General features: G+C 39.1%; 1 long non-coding RNA gene across 3 annotated transcripts in view; it reads left to right on the top strand.

Moving 5' to 3' along the window:
* LOC310725546 overlaps positions 1–13,376 on the top strand; it is a 65,890-nt gene extending 52,514 nt beyond the window's left edge. The window contains exons 3-5 of one of the 3 annotated variants that reach the window (XR_014533401.1): positions 10,626–10,773; positions 13,018–13,091; positions 13,182–13,376. This is a non-coding gene — a long non-coding RNA (uncharacterized lncRNA). Of the gene's footprint in view, positions 1–8,928; positions 9,448–10,625; positions 10,774–11,387; positions 11,668–13,017; positions 13,092–13,181 lie in introns of those variants that run through there. The other 2 variants (XR_014533402.1, XR_014533403.1) reach the window with 2 other exon arrangements.
* The last annotated feature ends 8,869 nt before the right edge of the window (positions 13,377–22,245 follow it).

Genomic DNA, 22,245 nt, shown 5'->3' with positions numbered 1-22,245 from the left:
TACACGAAACATGTATCATAGCCAGCAAGTAATGTGTTCGTGATTTCCCTGGGATCGTGTGAGAAAAGAAAAGCAGGTGAAATGCCTGCCATAGACCTTTTAGCAAGTAATGCACGTATCTGTTGACAAAGTGGATGTATGGCTAATGCTAGTACGCTAATTGGAGAGGAGAGACCGTAAGCCGAGACAGCGGGGTGTCAGTGTGGCGCACACACCTGCTAGTGTGAACCAGAAGACGGTAGTAATGAGTGTTAAGGTGCAGGAGTGTACCGCAGGTCCATAGAAGATGCCCCATGTCAAGCATCTTTAATCTCCGTCTCATTATCCAGCTCGAAAATCCAAGAACTGCCCATTATGTCGTGAACGACCATGCATTAGAAGAAATCTGTGCACTAAATAATTGCCCTCGGTGTGAAACTCTTTGTATCTTCAGTGTGTAATAACAGGGGTTTGTGGAGAGATGAGTAATCTGGATGGTTCCTCCCCTCGCTACAGGCCGAGATAATAATTGCCGTATTAATTGGTGTTGTCCAAGCTAGACGCCATGTAAGGGATCCCACTGGGGCTAATAATTAATGTTTTTCCCCTCTCTCCTCAGTCACCTTCTACTTTTTTTTCTCGCCTACCTGTCTCCTTTCTCTCTTCTCTTCTATGGTTTGCTCTGTGGTATCATTAGGAAAAGGATTCTTAGGAGAAACAACTCAGAGTCTCATTATAGAATTTTAAGATAAGGCCTCAGCAACAAGAGTATTGTCAGCACCTTATTATGTTTGTTTAGATTCTGTAATCTTTCGTTTTCTAAAATGATACACGTGGTATTAGGCTAGTGCTGGAGTTCTTTGCTGTCTACCGGGATGTAGACTCCGATAAGGGCTATTACAGATGCGGGGGGGCTAAATTGAATATCACCGGTTCTACACGAGCTTGGCATTTTAGACAAATCTGCAACAGACTGGGAAAATTCTATATTTCAAAAGTCTGTGTGTTTGCGAATCGATGTTGAATGCGATTGGACAGAATTTGCTCAGTCGATCACCAAAAAAAAAACGCTAGTCCCTTCCTTGTAGCTGTAATATTAAGCTATGTATACTATGCAACAAGTGAACATTTTGTCCTCAGAGTTGGTGTGTTAGAAGCAGGAAAAATGTACAAGCGTGAGGATGTAAGCGAGTTTGACGAGGTCCAAATTGTGATGCTCTAAACCCAGTCAGTCTAGCCATCTCCAAACCTGCAGCTCTTGTGTGCTCTTCCTGGTCTGCAGTGATCAGTATCTATCAAAAGTGGTCCAATGTAGGGTCATGGGTGGCCATGGCTCATTGATGCACGTGATCCGATCCAACGGACGAGCTTCTGTAGCTCACAATGCTGAGGAAGTTAATTTTGTTAATGTTTGAAGGGTTAGAACTGTTTTGACAGCAAAGGGGGAACAATATTACTGTAGGTGGTCATAATGTTATGCCTGGCCTTAAACTAACTTGCGAAACAGCCTCACAGAGACAAGTAGGTTATACAATTTTTACTTATAAGTTAAATGCCTATTAGTTTATCCTTAATGAGCGAGACCGTGGAAACAGTGGCAAGGCAAGACTCCTTGAGATGGTATGAGAAAGAAACCTTGAGAGGATCCAGATTCTGAAGGGAACTCATCCTCATCTGGGTGACACCAAATGTCCATTCATTGTTAAAGTGTGCTGTTCAGTGAATTGTTCACTGATGGACGCCTAAACGATGCCAAACGTCTTTTTAATACATTCAGTACTGCGTGTCTTTGCTTTTCCACACCTGTACATTTATGATACCTCAGCTGGGTTTTCTCACCATCGCTGCCTCTGGCTTGCTGGAGATCTGAATTTGCATCATCCTTCCCTTAAAGCTGCTTAGTTGCATTGTCTATACATTAATCAGTGCTAACTTGGAGCATAAAATCCAATCATAGCCTGAGTTTTTGTTTAGTAAGTGAATAGAAATAATAGCAACTTTTCCTGCAGTGCATTTTGAAATCAGTGAACCTGGATTTGTAGCAGTAAATCTAATAATCCTGACCTCCTCCATTTCCCCTAATCTTCAGGGCAGCAGTGCGTTAATAAGATTCATTAAACTGTCTCATTAGTCTTTTTTTCTTGATGTGATTCGCTTGGTTCAAAAGGCCACGTTTTTTTCCAAATCGTGCACTTTATGCATTTTCTTACTCACTGAGTATACAAAAAGAACAAAAACACTTTCAATCATAAATTATTTAACAGCCAGTGTAATAAATCTGAGAGCAGTGATCAATTTCTTGTATTTCTGTAATGACAGAATATGGAGATTAAAATGTATCTCGATGTAAATTGCAAATTTCAAAATTTTTTCACACCTTTTCATTTATTTTACAAGATTTTGTCATTTAAATGAATCCAGTGCTCATTTATCCAGTGCTTATTTCTTATACTGTAAGAAAAGTGATCAGCATTTCTGAGGCTAAGACGGTTAAGATGCCCACAGGGCAAATCAAATGGCTGCTTTCCCAGCGTGCCTTGCTGCGTGAGATAGTGGTAATTAACTTAATGGGGGCCTTGAATTGTAGTGGACGGTTGATGTGCGGCATGTGTTGACGCCCCCCCGCCGGCCCCAAACAACCACTTGCTGCCTCGTTACAGCCTGTGTTAATGAACATGATAGCAGGCTGCATTGGGAGCTCTCATTATTGAGCCCGCCATATTTCTCGTTTTAGCGCTGCGCTCATGTGCGTTGCCCTTTCACGAGGTCACGTCTCAAACTTTTCTTTTCGTCCGGTTTCTGTCCATGAGCACGTCTATTTGATCCTGAGAGATATGTTTGGTTTTTTTTCAGCCGGCTTCCAACACAGATATTGTTTTCATCAAAATGGTTTAACACCCATGCACATAGATCATTTGTTTCTTCATCATTTCTCTCTTAGCAAAGGAACATTTTGTTTTTGGTAAATCTGTCAATATGACATCCAAGTCTAAAGTCCACAACCAAAACCTGTTTTCTATTTAATCTTTTTTTCTTTTTGATGTCAAGATTACACCATTATTCATTATTTAAACGTTCATATTGTTCATACTGACTGAACACAGTGTACACAAGCATTTACTCAGACAATATCAGATTTATTTTTTGTGAGACACAGCACAATGTGTTCGAACCATCCGGGCGTTAAATGAAACGGAAAATCATCAGCACTGGCAGAACAGAAATAAATAGTGTGTAAATAGTGACAGATCTGTTGCTGACAAAGTAATAAATCTGATTACACACATTTAGGTTGATTCTGACTAATAGGAGCTGCTGTAGATTAAACCCACTGCTTCATTTGGTCTGAACCTGCAATAAGACTTCATATAAAGTGCCAGTTACACCAGTGTTCCATTGCAATAAGGAATAAAACACTTGGATAAGTGCTGGTTTGGGAAAATAATCAAATGGTGGTGTGAAGCATCCTGACATGAAACAGAGTCACTCTTAATACCTCAAAGTTTTTTCCATGCAGCATCATTTGTTTGTGTTCGAAAATATTCCCTCACTTAAACAATTAACAATTCTTAACATATCAGCCATACAAGACCATATACATTAGCTGTTGCTATAGAAATGGTAAAGCACTAGAGTAAAGACAGAACTACAGTCTGAGCTGCCTTTATAGAAAATAAATGGACACCATCTGACCAATCAAAAAGGAAGAATTCAGCAGTGCTGTGGTATAATAAAACAGTATTTACTCCCAGAACCTCTAATTTATTATATAAATTATTCATGCTCATGCCAATAAAAATTATAAATATACAATATTCAATCAATGAGTCATGTGATTTTCAAACCAAAACTGGCCAAACCAAACTACACATTTGTTTAATTGCAATGATCTCATTTAGTACTAATCAAACATATTATGTACAAGGCTTGGTGGCATGCATAACGCTTAAGGTCTACCAGTGGTGCATCTAGGGTCATCTTGTCAATAAGATAATGCTGTAATATAACAGGCAATCAAACAAACCTTGTCTGGGTTTTTTTTGTTTTTTGTTTTTTGTTTTTTTTATAATGAGGGAAAAGGAGAACTTTTTGTGTAGAGCAGGAGGTTGTGTGAAGCAGCTTTCAGTCAAACGGCCAACCCAAGCTATAACTGCTGTTAATTAGTCTGATAAATTATGTTCAAAACAATGGCGAATTTAAACGCCTCATTTTAGCTCGAATCCTAAATGAGATATCGCATCAAACAGCACAAATTCCTTGCCTTTTTTCTGCCCAGTTAAAGAGCCAGCGTGCTTTCCTGAAAGCATTTTTAAAGGTTACGATTTCCTTTGACGATAAAGCGGTACCTTTTAATGAAATTCTAATTAGCAATTTTGTGGACTTTGTTATTAAGCGTATCTGATTAGCGCACATTTCCACAGCCAGGCTTTAATTAAGAACAGTTACAGTACAGTTTCAAACAATTGCTTTTTTTTTTTCCACATTTATTTTATTTATTTTTTGCAAGAAAGCAAATATGTTAAAAACCTGTTTAAAATCTAGTAAACAACAAATGTAGGGTTTCTAAGTTTTAATTAGGTTTAGAGCGTAGTTCTGCTTGACTTATAATTTCGCCGCTTTATAAGAGTTAAGTGTTTGGGGTTGTTTTTTTATTTCCATGCGCACATGTTCTTGTAGATGTTACCTGCAATTTTATACCACACTGGACATTTAAGCATTACTTTGTTTTCTATGTTTTAAATTCAAGAAGCTATTCGGAATCATTTTTATTCACAACAAAAGTGTACAAAAATGATTATATGAGAGACTTTGCCATGACAGTACTGAAACACATCCAGCACAGGGCTCTGATTCTCACTGCAGCACCTGTGACAGTGATTTGACCAGTATTGCTTCCACTCCAGGCCTCAGTGGGACTTTTGTGATCCCAAAGCTCTGAGGTGTCCACAGTGGCGATTTGTTGAGGCCCATGACTGACACCCCTGTTGAGAAAAGCTCATTTAAAACACCCAGAGAGCCAGCAAGCCCTTTCCCCACCTCACAACCATTCCTTTAACATGGGGTCCGGCATGTCAAGTCACAAACGGGGGGACCCATAATTTGGCCTAATAATTACCAGACATCACCACAATGAAACATCAGTGTCTGAACTTCTTTGGGCCCAACTGAATTTTAATACATTTGGAAAAGGTTGGCCGGAGGCAGGGAAGAGGAGAACACGCATGTGGAAGCACTTTAGGAAGTGATAAATGATTTGAAATCCATCGCGTCCCCCCGAATGGAAATTAGGCCAAACAGGTGTTAAATGGTAACCAGTGGTACATTTTTAATCGGGGGGCAGGAAGGTGGACCCTGGACTTCGCAACCAGATGTGGAAGGGCAAAATCGGGTATCTGTGCAGTTGAGATAGTAAAGCTTTTCGTTTAATACTTTTAAACGTTAATACCATCATAGAAAAAAATAATTATTAGTTGGGTTGTGTGATGTTGCAGTTACTGTTTCAACCCAGTATTTACCAAAGCAGTTCCAACACAGCTTCTAAGATTTATATTTATATTTTTTTCTTCAAATGAACAGTTAAAACATTAAAAGGAGAATCGATGACTGCACAAGCAGTAAACTTCTACGACCAGTGAATTTGTGCTGCCTCTGAATTTCTAACAACCACAATTATAAAAGATCTGCCTAATTGGATAATAATGTGACAAAGTTTTGCAGCAGTAAATAAGTCGCAAATCACTGCTGTCCGTATCAGTAATGGTAAATAGTAAAAATTGAATCTTTGTTTACACTCATTTTGATTCCTGCCCGTATATCATCCTGCGATCAATAATTCATGGCTTGTCTATACATTTTAAATGAGATGTATTTCAAATTCATTTTGGTGACTTAGCTTCCATTTTTCTTCTATCATAATAATTAAAATGCTGTCGTTTATAAGCTCATCTGTAATGCACTTTAATGATGCATAAATAACAGTGACACACACACACACACACAAGCCCAACCTCAGTCTCAACACCTAAAGCACCTAAATCTCAGCACCGCTTATCCTCTTTCACTCCATTACAATGTACACTTTCTCTCACCCACCCCCGTCTCTCCATAACCTCATCCTCTCACACTCACATTCACACACTCATCATGCACTCGACTTCCTGGAAAGTTTTGAGGCTGCAAAGCTGACTGAATCGTCCTCTTGTTTTAAGTCGAAACCCTCTCAAACCCGTTCGCTCACAGCTGTCTAAACATCATGATGGTAGTCAGAGAAGGGGGGCTGATGAAGATGTGTTACATTTTGACCTGACCCATGTACATCCCAGAATGCCTTGCAGCATGACGTGTGCTAATCAGGCACAGTGGGAGGCTGAGAGATAGACAGCTCATAATTCGCCTCCATTTGAGTCATACCTATAACCTGGCACAGCACCAAGTCGGGAATCTAATCCTGTGTGTATTTGAACCGAGATGATATTTTTTCCTGGTGACCATGCAAGCGACCCAGGAAGTTCTGTAGCTGTTGTTTTGCCTCGCCCACCACTTTATGGGATTTTAATTGGCCCTCCCATTAATAACACAGGCAAACTAATTTAGCAGGACCTGTCTGCTTTAAAAAACTACAGGAACAAAGGCAGGGCGGGTAGAAATCAATCTTAGCCCTGGGACAGAGCCGGTGACCCCTTTAGTCTTTGAAGATGGTCGCCCAAAAAAAAAAGAAAGAAAGTGAGGAAGAAGGAGGAAAAAAGAGGAGGAGGTGGCTGAGAAGGAGGAGGAGCGGAGGGAAGAGAAGAAAAAAAAGAAAGGAAAAAGGCATCTGAGAAGTTATTTAACTACAAACACGGCCTACCTTCCCCATTCCAGCTGCATAATCGAGCATAATAAGTGCCCTGCAAAGGTCCACTTAATGTATTTTTAACACTGCAGAGCAGCTAATCCTGTCAGAGAGAATAAAACGGAGGGAGGGGAAGCATATATATATATGTGTGTGTGTGTGTGTGTGTGTGTGTGTGTGTGTGTGTGTGTGTGTGTGTGTAAGAGAGAGAGAGAGAGAGAGAGAGAGAGAGAGAGAGAGAGAGAGAGAGTTTGAATCCTTAACTCCATAACAGTGCAAGCAAATGGGCCAGCTTTAGCAGACAAAAGAGAGAGAAAGAGAGAGAGAGAGACTCATATTTCTGCCCAAAGTGCGGATTCGTTTTTTCCGCTTTAGTGGCCATTAAGGAATAGAGATAATAACAATAACAGTGACTGCCAAGCCAAGCAACTCACTGACTTTACACTTTGGATGAAATATGCTTGACATTAAACTGGCCCTGTAATCACTGCTCTTGTACTGCTTCTATGCCGAGGTCAGTGTACGCTTGCATATAAGACGCATCATACACATCTCAGGTGCACACGGGCAAAGCAGCACAATGACAAAACTGCCAAAAGAGGACTATAGAAAAGTCCTGCAAACTTGAAGCGTCCAGGGGAGTAGAAATATACATAAACAGCAAAACATTTATATATCTATAATACGGGTGATTTTCAGAATAGTCCATTTACAAGACTTAAATCTTAAATGAGAAATGTCACGTGATTGTGCACAGCAAAAAAGATTTGATGGGCATCTGCTGCTGGAACAAACATTCATCATCATGTGTTGTTCATTTTTATTACCCTAAAATGACTTCCAAAAGTCATACTTAACAATCCTGTTTCATAATGATGCTACAGCTTATCAGGACATTTATCTAATTTGTCCAACAGTTATGGGCTCTGAGTGTGATGGTCAGGTGTCTACTGTGTTCTTTGATTGATATTATTTAACTTGAATGAATCTCCATCACTAGAACATGAGCATGGCACATCAGTGCTTCTTTCCAGCTGGAAAAATACTGTTCAGATGAGAGCGAAAGATTCAAAGCAACTTCAGTCATCCTACATTCAATTGTTTGACCTATTTGCCTGTTTTCTATTGTAGAGGTGGGGACTATTAATTTTGCTTTCAGCATTTTAATGCAAGAAGATTTCAGGTCTGCATTTCTTTGGAAACAACAGCAGTCGAAATCAGATTGAGCGTATGCACCAGGTCTAATGGTTAATCGCAGCTGCTGTCTTTGTCGCGCATGAATTTGTAGTTTTATTCCAGAATCTGTCAAAAGAGGGATTGAGGATCAACACAATGGCAAAGCAAAAACAAACAAAGACATCAGGGAAGACAGACAGACACTCAAACGCATCCAACACTCAGTCCTCCTCACTTGGCTTTGTCAAAACACCTTTTTTCCTGCGCGCGTTAAACTGACAGTGCCTATTAGTAGCTCAAGCATATAATCACATCTCTGTAATGAGTTATTAATTAAACCAAGGGCATCTGTTGCCCTGCTAACAGCCCTCCTAAACAATCAACTAGAGATTTGTGATTTTTGACTCGCTGACACTATTAAACAGATCAATAATGGTTGTGTTTTTTTGTTAGTTTTTTTGTTGGGGGTTTTTTGCAAGAAAGCATGAGTGCTATGAGCCTGGTCTCACTCCACTCTTTGCCAATCAACCATGTAGAATACTAATAAGGGAATTAGCCGCTTCATATTCAGCATGTGGCCCATCAAACAGATCTTTATCAACAAGGAGCTGGAGACTCATTTGCATGGAGCGAGACTGCTTTGTAGGTAAAGATTTCACAATACGTTGCTCATTATGCCCCCGCCAATTTTGTCTCTCACTTTTCCGCTCCCCGTAGTCCCCCTCTCCACATGTGTATACAGACAATTGTGGAAATCTGGATTAAAAACGTGTCGGCCCTATAGCAAACGTGTTTATCCTGCTGTGGAGGCTCTTGAAGATTTCTTTTAAACAACTTACCTTTCATGTGGGGCGCACAGTGTTTATCATATTTATTTATTTGCCTTGTGAAGCATCCCGATTTTTTAATGAAGTCTCTGTCCTTCCTTTGAAATCCTGCAGCTGGGTAGCGGAGCTTCAGCCGTCCCCGTCTGGCATTCTGCTCTTTTTGATAGAGGCCGTAATCTCGACTGATAAACGCTGCACTTAGCGCACCTAATGATGACGACTGTTTACAGCACAAGAGGAGATGCTCTTGGTCCACCTTCATGTCGCTTGAATGAGTCACAGCACAGGACAGAGCGCTAAAGTGATAACATTTTTCATGTCTTATACCTGAAAAATCCAAGGATTGGCATAGAATCATGCACACTGATGCTTGCATAGGATTGCGTTGAATGAAGCTCATGAAGGTAGTCAATGTAGGTTTGTTGGATATTTATTGGATATAATATTTAGACTGTCTTTTCTGAGACATTTATATGCTCCCTGCAGTTTGTTAGTGTAGAAACATGCTCACAATGCTGCTAGAGACAATGAATCAGCACCTTCTGACCAATCCGTTTTGTTACTATCTCACTGTTGTCTTCATTGCATTGAAAGAGAAAGAATTTCAATCATTAAAACAGAAACGTCAGCCACATTAGGTGTAATTAGAAGGCGGTAGCAGTATGATGTAATTTATTAATTAAAAAAATAAGCATTTATTTGCGCTAAAAGTACTATGACACAATTTAGGACATGCTGTTAGTAAATAATAACCGTTGCAGTGCAAAGCATTATGTCAGGCCGCACAATTATGTGTTTTACACAAGTACGTTGTAATATTTTAAACCAATTTTCTCTCTTAGATTTATAGTAGTTTGAAGCCTATTAATCCACATCACTACGGATTTAATGTTTACTTTTGTTAGTATAACTTTTTAATCCAATCCAAAGGTATTCCAAAATCTCTAATTCTCTTTTTATATATATATACTGTATATATTTACTGTATATATTTATACTGTATATATAGACACACACAAGAGGTGTTAAACAAGGACTTTTCATTTTACAAGTATAATAATGGATGCTAGCATGGCGACACTACACGCAGTTGTAAGTGGCTAGTGTGTCCTATTACGCACACGTCACGGACCAGTCCACAGACGTTAATCAAGTTGGCAGACAACAATGTTAGTGCGTGCATTGAAGAACGTGCGGTGATAAAATTTGTTGTTAAAGAAGCCATAAAACCTGCAGATATCTACAAAAGACTTCGAATACAGAACGGTAATGAGACGCTCAGCCGCAATAAGACATTTGAATGGTGTAAACATTTCAAAGATGGCCGTCAGTGGCGATCCCCGTCGTGGTGGTTTCCTGATGACGAAGTGAAGCAAGCTGTCCTAGGATGGTTCAGGAGTACTGACACATCTTTCTATACCAAATCTTTCCAGGCATTAGATAAACGCTGGGATAAGTGTGTAAATGTAGCAGTGCAGTATGTTAAAAAAACAACTGCAGTTTCCACTCCTTGAAATTTGTTCTTTCATTTTATAAACTGGAAAGTCTTTGTTTGACTGTGTTTGTGTATGTGTTCATGTATGTATTGTGTATATGAATGTATATGTATATATACGTGTAATAATGCGTGTGTAATAAAATATCTCAGTGATTTTTCCTCAAGATCTTACAGTGTTGTTCACACAGTGTTAGTCCTTCATTTAGCCAGCACTCAGCTGTGCTTTGTAGTCTGTAAGCCAGCCTCTTAGCACAGGTTAAGGATATAATGATTCTCCCCTCCCCCTCTAACTAATCCTAAAATGATTGCCCAGGCATGGGTTTTGGTTTCACCAGATGGACCGAGGGAGAGGAGGAGCGTTCATTTACAATGCCCCAACATTTCTCCACGTGTGTGGCCATGACCACGTAGATCACCACTGATTGCAGCGCCAGCGATGCTCATCGTCCATCATTAACGAGGTGGGCGAGAGTCCTGCAGCATGACAGAAAGAGAAGAGAGATGACTGGTGGTCTGAGGATGACCGTTTTGTGATTGTGCTAACGTTCTGAGTGGTTGAACTTGCATGTGTGTGTACGTATCATTTGCTTCATGACGTCTAATGATGCAGAAAAGAGGCTCATTTATGATATAAGGTATCAATTGTAGTCAGTCTATCCCAGAAGATCAAAGTGCTATTTTCTTTGGGGGTTGGTCACAAAGAAAAATGATGAAGAAAGATGCTCTGGGAGAGAACAAGAAGGAGAAGAAGAAATAGATGAGACCAGACATGTAGAGGATGTGAGAACGTCTTGAATGAAGAGGAGGTCAACCCAGTCCCACTCCTTGTCTTCTCATGATGCATAACGTTGCAGGATTACAGTGGGACAAAGTGGGCGCCGGATGGTTTTGGCAAACCATAAAACCCACCCTCCTCTGGGTCTCATTGAGAAATGATTGCCAGTGAAGTGTTTGAAGTCTCTAAAAGACCAATGTGCATTGACAGAGAGAGAAAGAGATGAAGAGAGAAGTGACAGTGAAACTGTATCTGTCCTGCTTATGCAGTCAATTTTGCCTCTCTTTATCCCTCTAACAGCGCCAGGATGTGTGTTCTGCCCGTCGAGGTTGCCAAACTCATTTCACCTTCTGGACCTTGACTTGACTTGGAGCCAGACGGCCTGAAGTGATAAGGCCGCTGTAGAGCTTTGCTCCTTTAAAGGAACACTATTTGACAGCCAGCGAGACAGACATTGTTCCGAGCCATATTTCTAGTGAGAACAACAGGTAATGCATAGCCAGATTGCATTTATTTGCCTGACATAAAGACTGACTTGATTTTCTTAAATAGCAGCACAAGAACGAAGTGTCCCTTATGTCCATTCCGCATTCGGGGTGCCATTTAGCTGCTGTAACAATATGCATATTCCTGTTCAAAAGCGACATGTAATATTCCGATATTTTTTAGCAGTAAACGTTTATATTTAAGAGCGATATTTACAGGATTCATAATGATATTTAAAGATGTATAGTGGGCTCTGAATGGCAAAAAGCTGCTTTGGCAACCTACTTTTGGAATCACCCAAATATAGAGCCACTGCATTCCTTCTTCAATGTGTTGCATTAAATATAACTTTTTTATCCCTCGACTTCAGGACGAATCGCCATCTACTGCACACTTTAATTTTCTCTGTGTTTGGATCAGCACAGGTCATTCTTTTAAAATAAACGCAATACATCATGTGTCACTTTAGTAAAAACGGTACGTTTCATATTATGAATCACCGTTCCAGATTCCTGGTCCAAACATGTTACTCTATAACTCATTCGATAGCCTTTAGGAGTCATTTGACTTCAATATGAAGTCGGCAAACGGCAGATGAGAGCGACCTTGCCCCGAGTTTAAACTCATTCCACTTCGGTATTCACATTGTCTACCTCACCAATGGCATGGGCTCATTTTGGCAGGCCCATTGCTTGGGTGTCATGGACAGCGGTGACAAGTGCAGCCCAGAGCTTTTTTACAATACTGTGAAAGAATTCAAGGTCCTCTGGTCTGTCTGTTACAGTCCTCTATGGAATATTATTGAATTATGCTTCTTTTTTTTCCATTACAGCATCAAAAGCGCAACTATTCACAAGGTGATCGTTTTCTTCTGCATAACACATGCTGAATGTGAAGAACAAATGTGACTGTTGGATGTCGCAGTACGCTTGCAGTGGGGTTACGCAATTCACAATATGGATTCTGCAGTTTAATGAAAGGTTATATCCACATTCTAAAGTTTCAGCTTGACTGTGGGTCACTGAATCTGGCAGATTATTGAGACTTACACTATCCCATGTTTTAGAGTCAGCAAGTTTCAGGTGTAATCGAGTAATTGAGTAAAAAATCTAACAACTTGGTATGCATCTATTAGTAAAATTATCATTGTGGGGGTGGTGTGATGTTATTGCTATTTTTATCTATTTATTTAAACGTAATCTTTTCATCCGTATACAAGGACTTATAACAAGCTACTCTGTGAGGACAAAGTGGTTTCTCAGAGCCTCTGAGGTGTTATGCAGTTTATAATATATATTTAGAAATTTCCCCACTGTGGGACGAATAAAGGTATATCTTATCTCTACATCTTATTGAAAATAAGATATAATATAGTCATTGAATGAATATAATAAGGCCACAATTTAACTTCAGTATGATTTTAAAAGGTATTTTGTGTGTCTAGGTCTGTAAGACTTGGTTGCATTCCAAAGAACTGACATTTCAAATGTGTCAGGGAGGAATTGCTGTTCATCCCAGGTGATTTGCATCAATGTAAAAATCTCGTAAACTCTATGAACAACAATTGGAAAGACATTTAGCTGCATGACTTGTTTTGACCTTTTCTAGGTTCTCCCATACTACCCAACTGCTATATTCCTTCCACTGGCTTCCCTGAAGCTGCCTGCATCAGATTCGAAAAACTGATGCTCGGCTACAAAGTCAAAAATGCACCAGCAACCCTCTCCCTCACAGCACTTCTCTCATCCCACACTTTACCATGCTTCAATCACTGCTTGACTGGTCCCACCATCTCTCAGGCCTTAGGGCTGTTTCTGCACCTTCCAAAAAAAACCTCTCTTTCTCTCTCAACAGAATTTAAGCACCAAATTTAGAGTTTAAGCACCAGAGTCTAAGCACCAATCGATAAACCGATAGATTATCCAATCTATCTAATATTACAGTTATTGTTATATTATTTAATAATACACTCTGAGTTCCCTTAGGAACGTATTACGTGGCATATCGCAAGTTTATTTAGTCTCGCACTTTGAATGCGTTTTTTTTATGATTACATTTTAAAATATACACAAAGATGCCAGGAGTATAAAAAGAAACTAGAGAGAGCGCAGTGTCACTGTGGCTACTCACTCCATACCAAAAATAAGATTTATTTTTGCACATGCATGAAAATGCTAAAGAATCCATAGAGCTAGCATTAGCCGCTAACTAGGAAGAAGCTAGCGGCTAATGCGAGCAATATGGCTTCTTTATGTGCAGGTTCAAGAATTTTTCTTGAAAGAAGAAAATCCTGAAAATCCTGCATATCGAGGCAGTAAATAAATAGAGGGAATAAAGACACACACACACACACACACACACACTCACTTACATACACTTTTGTATTACCCAAATGGGGTCTAGCAAATGTAAAATATTGAATTACATTTTTCCCTTTACTTTATTTCATTTTTATCTATTTAATTGATTGTTCAATTGAATCAATATTATAAAAAAAAAATTTCTATTATATTTGTATAAAATATTTATAATATAATTTTATAACATATATTTTTTAACCAAGCAGACATTTTGTTTTAAATAGTTTTAAAAATGTAAACTGTTGTTCACAAATGTTAATAAAATGTCTGCTTGTAATAAAAAACTGAGTTAATAAAAAAAATAAAAAAAACACACACACAAGCAATTTTATGTTTCACAATTCTTCCTTCTATCTGGACCGAAATTGAAGCGAACCGTGATTTTAAAAACCGAGGTACGTACCGAACCGGGAATTTTGTGTACCGTTAAACCCCTACTGCAAAGTAGTAAACAGATCATGAGAGTTATCAGAGTGACACCTGACTCATGTAATGACTCATTACCCGCTAGTCAATTGCTTTCTTTTACATTTTATCTTCAGTACCTAAAGGCCTGAAGGTGACTTTGCTTATCCCAGAGAGGCAGCTTTAGTTTAACAACTGTAAGGAGATCTGTGTTGGGGGTATGTTAAGTAGTTTGTGCAGTATGGGTTTGGAGGGCAAGGGGTGAGGAAGGATCCTCCTGCAAGGGACAGGTGGAGGAAAGATGATCCAGGTGCCACCCAGGCTCAGGCTGAACTTGAGACGTGTCCTCATCATCCCAGGTCAAGGGGAACGTCCAATCAGCCGGCTCTGTTTCACCGACTTGGGTAGGCCCAATTAAGACTCATAAAACGTCATCAAAATTCTAAGGGCCCTCATCATGGATGCCATTACCGGGGGTGGTCGGAGCAGCGAGGCCAGAGCTGATATCGGTTAATCAAGTGTTGAAAACAGACAGACTTCTGTTCAAGTCTGTGTGACACTTCATTGATTCTAAAATAACTAAAATAAGTGCTTTGGGCCCTATTTAGCGAGACACATACAAACATGTTATCAGCATGGTTATATCCAATTTAACGACATATAGATGAACATCTGAAGATCACCTGAACATTGTTGTGCTTGTCATAGCTGGAAACTTACGCTGAACCTAATCTCCCAGATTGTAAATGTATTATAATTATTTATTTATTCGTTTGTTTAGTCATTCGTTCATTCATTCATTCATTCGTTTATTTGAATAGACAAGAAACGGCTGCCTCTGTTTCACTCAGTGGTTGGAGCAGCAAGGCAAGAGATGATATTTTTATTAAAATGTCCAAAAAAAAAAAGAAGAAACGCTTCTGTTCTGCTAATGTTGTACTGTAAATCTGTACTTCTTTTATCTAAAGCTATGGGGATGGATTAGTGCTAAACATTGCAGAATAGATAGACAGAATAGATAGACAGAGTAGATAGACAGAGTAGATAGACAGAGTAGACAGAGTAGATAGACAGAGTAGATAGACAGAGTAGACAGATAGATAGATAGATAGATAGATAGATAGATAGATAGATAGATAGATAGATAGATAGATAGATAGATAGATAGATAGATAGATAGATAGATAGATAGATAGATAGATAGATAGATAGATAGATAGATAGACATTGTACACACATACTGTACAATGAACTTCAACTAAATGTTCAAAACAAATTTGTGTGTGTGTATATATATATATATATATATATATATATATATATATATATATATATATATATATATATATATATATATATATATATGAATGACTGTTTTTAACAGCAACATTCTAAAGTTAATTGAAAAACAAGAAAAACTGAAAAAAAAAAGGATTGACTGACATGAATGTGAGAGAAGATGTCAAAAGGTATTTTCTTATTGTTCTGGTTTTCTCGATGCTCATTATACCGGATTACACAGTAACGTCAAACACAAACAGATGTTTCATTTCTTAAACGTGCTTCAGACAAAGAGTCCCAGTATACAAGCAGAGAATAATCTTCCACCCAAGCAGACCTCGCTGGCCTCGGGCAGCACCTGTGCTTGACATCCCAACAGGACCGGATTCAACCTGCCGTCAGCCTACACGCACACAGCCCTCGGCTCGACACCTGTCCAACAACAAACACGCGGAAAGGCACCAGGCCACTCGCTCAGCACTCACACCCCACACACTACAGTCTGCATAGTTAGGATGTGTGAGGTATGTAGGTGTGTGTTAGCATGAGTGTGAGCAAGTGTGTGAGCCCTGAGGTAATAGCAGAAAGTTCCTTTTGATTTTGAAACCTTTAACGGGGCATAAAAACAAATTCCAGTTTGATGAAGTTCCTGTCCACTGGCTGAGACTTGTCCTTTAATGACAACTGTGGTGTTTTTTATTTTTTGTTTGGGTTTTTTGGCTCCTAGCTGTAATTGGTTCTCATTGGTGCTCATTTATATTATTTTGCCTTTTATTAGTTATATTGTTCACTGTGTTTTAATTCTCCACATAACTTAATGAAGCCACAACATGCTATATTGATGCCATGTACTTTTAATCACCAAGTTTTAGTAAATTTGATGTGCTTTTTTGTGAGAAAAAAAAACAACAGTTCACATCTGCTTTACTTGTTGCTTCTACACTGGTGGTGTTGCTAATAATTTGATCTTCCATATAATTGAGATCAGATTCGAATGCTCTTGTTGTGGTTTTTTTTTTTTTAATGGAGCTTCATATTCAAACATCAGTTACATAAAGCTGTTACACTGTGGCATGAGACTTAATACTACTTCTAGCTTGAGCTCAACAGATAGTTGCCAACACTAAATCATGCATCACCTTGCATCACCTTTATCTTGTATGAATAGCAACAGATTTTGAATAGCACTGAATACGGGTGTGTGCATAATTTCAGCAAGTTGTAACAAATTCCTAACACGTGTTTTACGTGATATCTGGATGTGTTAACCAGGGTGTATTTTTAAATATTTATTAGGGTTTCTGTTCTCAAGAATGTTGCCCATCATAGTGCCGTGAAACTGAAGAGGAGTTGCTCAGAACACACACCGCTGGTGGCATGTCCAGCTGCCATTGTCCACGTTAGAATCACATGTAAAACACCATCTAAAATAAGCATGTAATCAAATATCCCTTTTGTACTGAGCATTACTACAGCCAAATGCAGTAATAAATCCTTATGACTGAATGTGGAGTCTCGGGTTAGACTTTCACAACACTGAGAAACGATCCAGTCTGGCTCTGGAAGATCATCCAGCCAATGGCATGCGAGGGAACATAATTGCCTACTATCTTTGAATAGGTGTGGTATTAGTAGATTTCTTATGATTTATTGCTGAGCAATTTGGAAAATCAAAAGACTGGCTGCATGATTATCAGCTGCTCTACACACAATACATCATGAATAAGCAGGATCTCCTTACAGCCATGCAGCCATGTGAGCTAGCTAGCTATGTTGGAGGAAAACTGGGAAGTTTCATTTTTTGCAGAGAAAATATTACTGACATTAACTCAAGTTCAAGTTTTTTAAGTTTATAGTTGGTGATTTTTTTTTTTTCGCATAACATAAAAGCACAAGCGCTTTGAGTCCCTCTCCAGGCTAGCAAGGGTCGTGTATAAGAAATTTTTTTATCAGAAAGCAAATATATGTGTAGCTGTCTATTAGTATTATGTAATGCTCACAGCTATAGTTCAGGTTACTTTCTTTTGAAGTAAAAAATGGTTGAAAAGAGAAATAGCTCACGACTGTGTTTGAGGCGTGCTGTTTTCATACCATTGTGTCATTACTGGTGTCTGGGTCACTGTACAAGAATGTGCTTTAAAGATGTAGCCATGTAATAACTCAATTAGTTTTGTTTAATAAGTATAAATGAGTTCATGTAACGCACTCCGATTATCATCTCTGCATCTTAGCGCCTCGCTTGTCAAGCATTCTCCTTTTTGTGTGCCTAGCTCCTTCAGCAGTGTAATCGAATCGGAGGGAAAATAATGCACGAACGCATTCAAACGATCTCAAACCCTCAACTGGACACGTTCTCGAAACATCCATGTCACTTCCTTCGACTATGAACATTCGTTTGAATGTTGAGTTTATGGTGAGTCTCTGTGATGTTCAACAATTTCATTCTTTTCAAAAGATGAAAACCTGGAAAATATTTGAGTCTGGGTTTTTTTTTTGTTTTTTTTTTACAGTTACACATCAGACCAGAACAGGCGTATAATTGCACTTTTAGAACAATATTCCTGCAAAAACATTTAAATTTCTTTGTACTTCAGTTCTCTGTGTCAACACGGCATTTGTCAAGGTTTTCAGGCCTAACTGCACCGTTGAAGCTGCTGTGTGAAAGCGTGTTCAGGGCCAAGTTTATTTTTCCTCTTACACCTTAACGCTGTCATAAAGCTATTTTCTGCTCCAGCGCAAATCCTAATTGATCGCCCTCAATCTAAGCTTTACATTGCATGGGAAGATGATATCATTTGATACTGATATTTCTCTCTCCCTGCTATTTTCTCAGCTCTGGAGGAATAGTGTCTAGACAAAGGCGTATGTACACAAGAACACGCTCAGGATAAATGTTTAGACAGTCATTATTGTAATTTAAAAAATGTTAAGGTTGACTTGCTTTAGAGCAGCTGCGAGCGTGAAGCCTTGGCCTCCGGCAGTGCTGAGCCTCACACACTTATTGCTGTCTCTCATACCAGCCGTGTTAACAGGCAATGGTCTAATTAGATAAATAAAGATCTGCTCTTGTTGTCAATCACTGAATGCCCAAAAGCTGCATCAGTGTGTTTGTGTGACCGAGACGATTCCTTAAAATACAGTGACAAGTTGTCAAGAGTTTCACAGACTCATGCAGCTGTTGTTTAGGCAATATGTTAAAGGATGTGTCCAAATGTGAGTCTTGTGTTCTAGTACATATCAAACATATTTTTCATACGTCAGCAGTTTAATTGTTATTAAATCGATTGATAATATGGTGGCAAATCTGTGTGTTGTAGTAGTGATGTAGAAAAAAAAAAAAAGTGTATATATATATATATATATGAATACTGAAACAGACATAACCCTAATCACTTCAGGATCATAATCATGTACTAAGTCTCTGAGTTGCATCTCTTTTTTACTACCGAGTTTAACTTAACTGCTACAGTTGAGATGAGAGAAACATATTTTCCCATGTGAATTGTTTTCCTATGAATAACATGCAAAGCAAAAGTCCACGCTAGGCGCCTGAGAAACACCATATCCAATTGTTTCCTACCATGGAAAATTATTGCTTACATTAACAAAATTATAACTGTTTGATAGAAAGAAAAACCGTGTAAGAACCTGTCGAATTTGCCGAAGAGTTTAGCAACCTAACGTGGCCCGGTGTATTAAATGCTGAGCTGTCTGACGATAAACCTTTCACAACTCTACAGTGACGAGGCAACACGTGAGTGAAATCAGTCACAGATGTTTTTGATGAGAAATCTACTTAATTCATGTGATACCGTTCTCTCCAGGACATATATGGCAACATGAATGTCAGTACCATCTAAAGTATATCACTGAAGATAATAGCTTGCCCAGATGGCAGAAGCAGTCACCAGCAAGTCAGCACCTCGGGCAGCAGGTGATTCATTCAAGCCTAAAAGGCCATGGATGAAATTAGAAAAAATGAAAGAAAGGGTGTGAGGAATGGAAATGCTCGTCTCTGTGTTGTAAACTGCTTCAAACATTTTTTTTTTTCATTTACTTCTTCAGTAGACAAGGAGGAATGTCCAAGGCAGTTTAGACTAAGGGTTCACAATGATTCAAGAGTTATGAAAACAGGAGTCCCAGTGCTACAACTAGAATATAGTAATCCACTGACAGGCGTATACACACACACACACACACGCAGGCTTTCCGAGGGCTTGCGCTGAAGGGAAACAGAGTCTGTCGAATGGATCGAGCTGATCAGAAAAACACACGTCGGAGGATGTTGTCCACGAGCCCTAACGAAAGCTGAATTATTGAGTAACAGGAAATTAAAAAATTCCTGCAATGCTGATCCACCACTCCAAGCCATTGTGCTAGGACTCGACCTGTCCCCTGTTTGAACTCCAGCCACTAAGAAACAGCTCTTTATTGCCCTCCTTTTGGATTTTGCACTTATCTTCCCCTGACCAACAATAAGAGTTTTCTACTACAGCAAGTACAAAAGCCAAGATAGTTTTTTTCCCCCCAGGTACCTTTACTTTTTTTATAAGCCACACATGGGTAACATGCATGAAGAAGACAAGCATCATAACTAGCGGGTCCAATCGTTTTTGTGGTGCCAGAGCACCATGCAGCACATTAAAACCTTTACTCGCCTCGTTTTTGATTTCCTCAACTGTCATTTACAGACAGCTACATTCCTAATCAGGGCAAGTTTCCTAGTGAGTGAGCATTGTTTTGGGTGGTTGTTATGACAACGGTGGGAGAAACACTGAGGCATTGAGACGCAGCCGCAATTTCATAGCGCACAGTGAATAATAAAACACTGAAAACTGCCCATGCATGCGAACTTTGCACATGCAACGCACAGGCCAACATAATTGTGTACTGTAGGGCAGGATTAAAGTCATCTAATGTAGCATTAATGGCAGGACGCAGAAGTTGAAAAAACACCCATTCGTCAAAGCCGTCACAAGGAACAACGCCGTAAAGCAGTAACTGCGGAAACCTTTGAGATCCGAAGCCACCGGTGCTCGACAGGCCACGTAAAACATTAGCAAGGGGAAAACTACAGATGTATGATTGCACTGCTTCGACAACATGTGCAAATAGTTAACCGAAACGGGTCGAGGCAGGCTGCTAATTTGAGATTTTATGGGCCTGTTCGCTAACGTTTGGTGAAAGGTTATTCGGTGGTCAAAACAGTCGTATGCATTAGCAAAACCTGGGTGTGCTTGGAAATTCCAGGTGAATCTTACATTTCAGAACATGTTTATGGGAGGGCTGTGAACACCCACCCAGGAAATTAGCTATGACTGCATTACACACATCATCACGACCACTAGGCCGGTGCACCGACGTTCTTCTCGACCCCTTTCCTCTGCTTCTGCTTGTGATTAGCTATAAATATGACATCACTCAAGCAGGAGAAATGGGATTCAAAGTCGGTTGTGACCATGAACACAGAGCTTGTTGTTTCACTTTTGTTCACTTAATCACAACAGCTCATTAATTTTGAGAGAGTTTTCAGAATCCACGCATGTATCAAGTGAATATATATATATATATATATATATATATATATATATATATATATATATATATATATATATATATATATATATATATATATATATAAATGTAAAAAAGGCAGAAATTCTGGTGACTCTTTCTAATGATGCTTCTTCGTAATCACAGGAAACAAAATATATCGCATAAAAAAGAGGCTATTTTAAAATTTCAAGATTTTACTTGTATACTAATGTCCAAGATCTGCCGTATAAATGTTAACAGGGGGTTTATCTTCAGTTTGATCCGGGAAATATTGGTCCCCAAACACTTTAAATGCGTGTGCATGAGTTTCAGGGGAAGTTTTAAAGAGAAGGACAGTGAGCTTTTTAGCTGCCAAGAATGTGAATGTTTCATGAAAGAAAAAGAAAAGAAAAAAAAAAAACACTCTCCCTGAAGTAATTATTGCCTTTCACTCATGAGTGCAGTCTGGCAGGTTTGCTGTTTGTGTTTATTGCCAAGCAGTGACAGGTGCAGGGGGAAAGAGAAACGGTTCAAAGGGCCGTGCCTGACGTGCCGAGCGATCTCTCCTCACTCATTATCTCCCCTGCGCCATATTAGCACATAAATGAAGCTCCACTTTGTCTCCGGCGTGCTGCAACTCACGCTGAATAAACCAGTCGGCCCTTATCGTTAATGGGCAGATTTTCCGACACCTTTAAAACCTTCAGGCCAGTCACATCCGGCGCTTTTTTAATACGCAAGCAACGCGTTCGAGACGCCGCTTTTATCCGAGCCGCGATGAGTGAGTCTGTGATTTATAATCCTTAATATGCATTTAATTGACATCTTATTATACCATAACACTCAATGTCTTTTTAAACCTCCTTGTATATGAAATACTTATACATTTTTTGGCCTGAAGTTTAACAGGCAGAACTTAAGCATGAGTTTCAATAGCATTAATAATTGAAAGGACGCAATTTTGTCAAATTACAGTGCTCAAACAAGATCCAATCTTTCTTCATTAATATAAATTTAAAACCATCTAAGAGCAATATGATTAATAATGCAGAAGATATGAAGGGCTCGGAAAGGTATTATATAAGAATGTG

This window comes from Silurus aristotelis (genome assembly GCF_946808225.1).
Source record: "Silurus aristotelis genome assembly, chromosome: 4".
NCBI classification, from domain to species: Eukaryota; Metazoa; Chordata; class Actinopteri; order Siluriformes; family Siluridae; genus Silurus; species Silurus aristotelis.
Note: the sequence above shows the minus strand (reverse complement) of the source record. Positions and strands in the feature narration are given on the sequence as shown.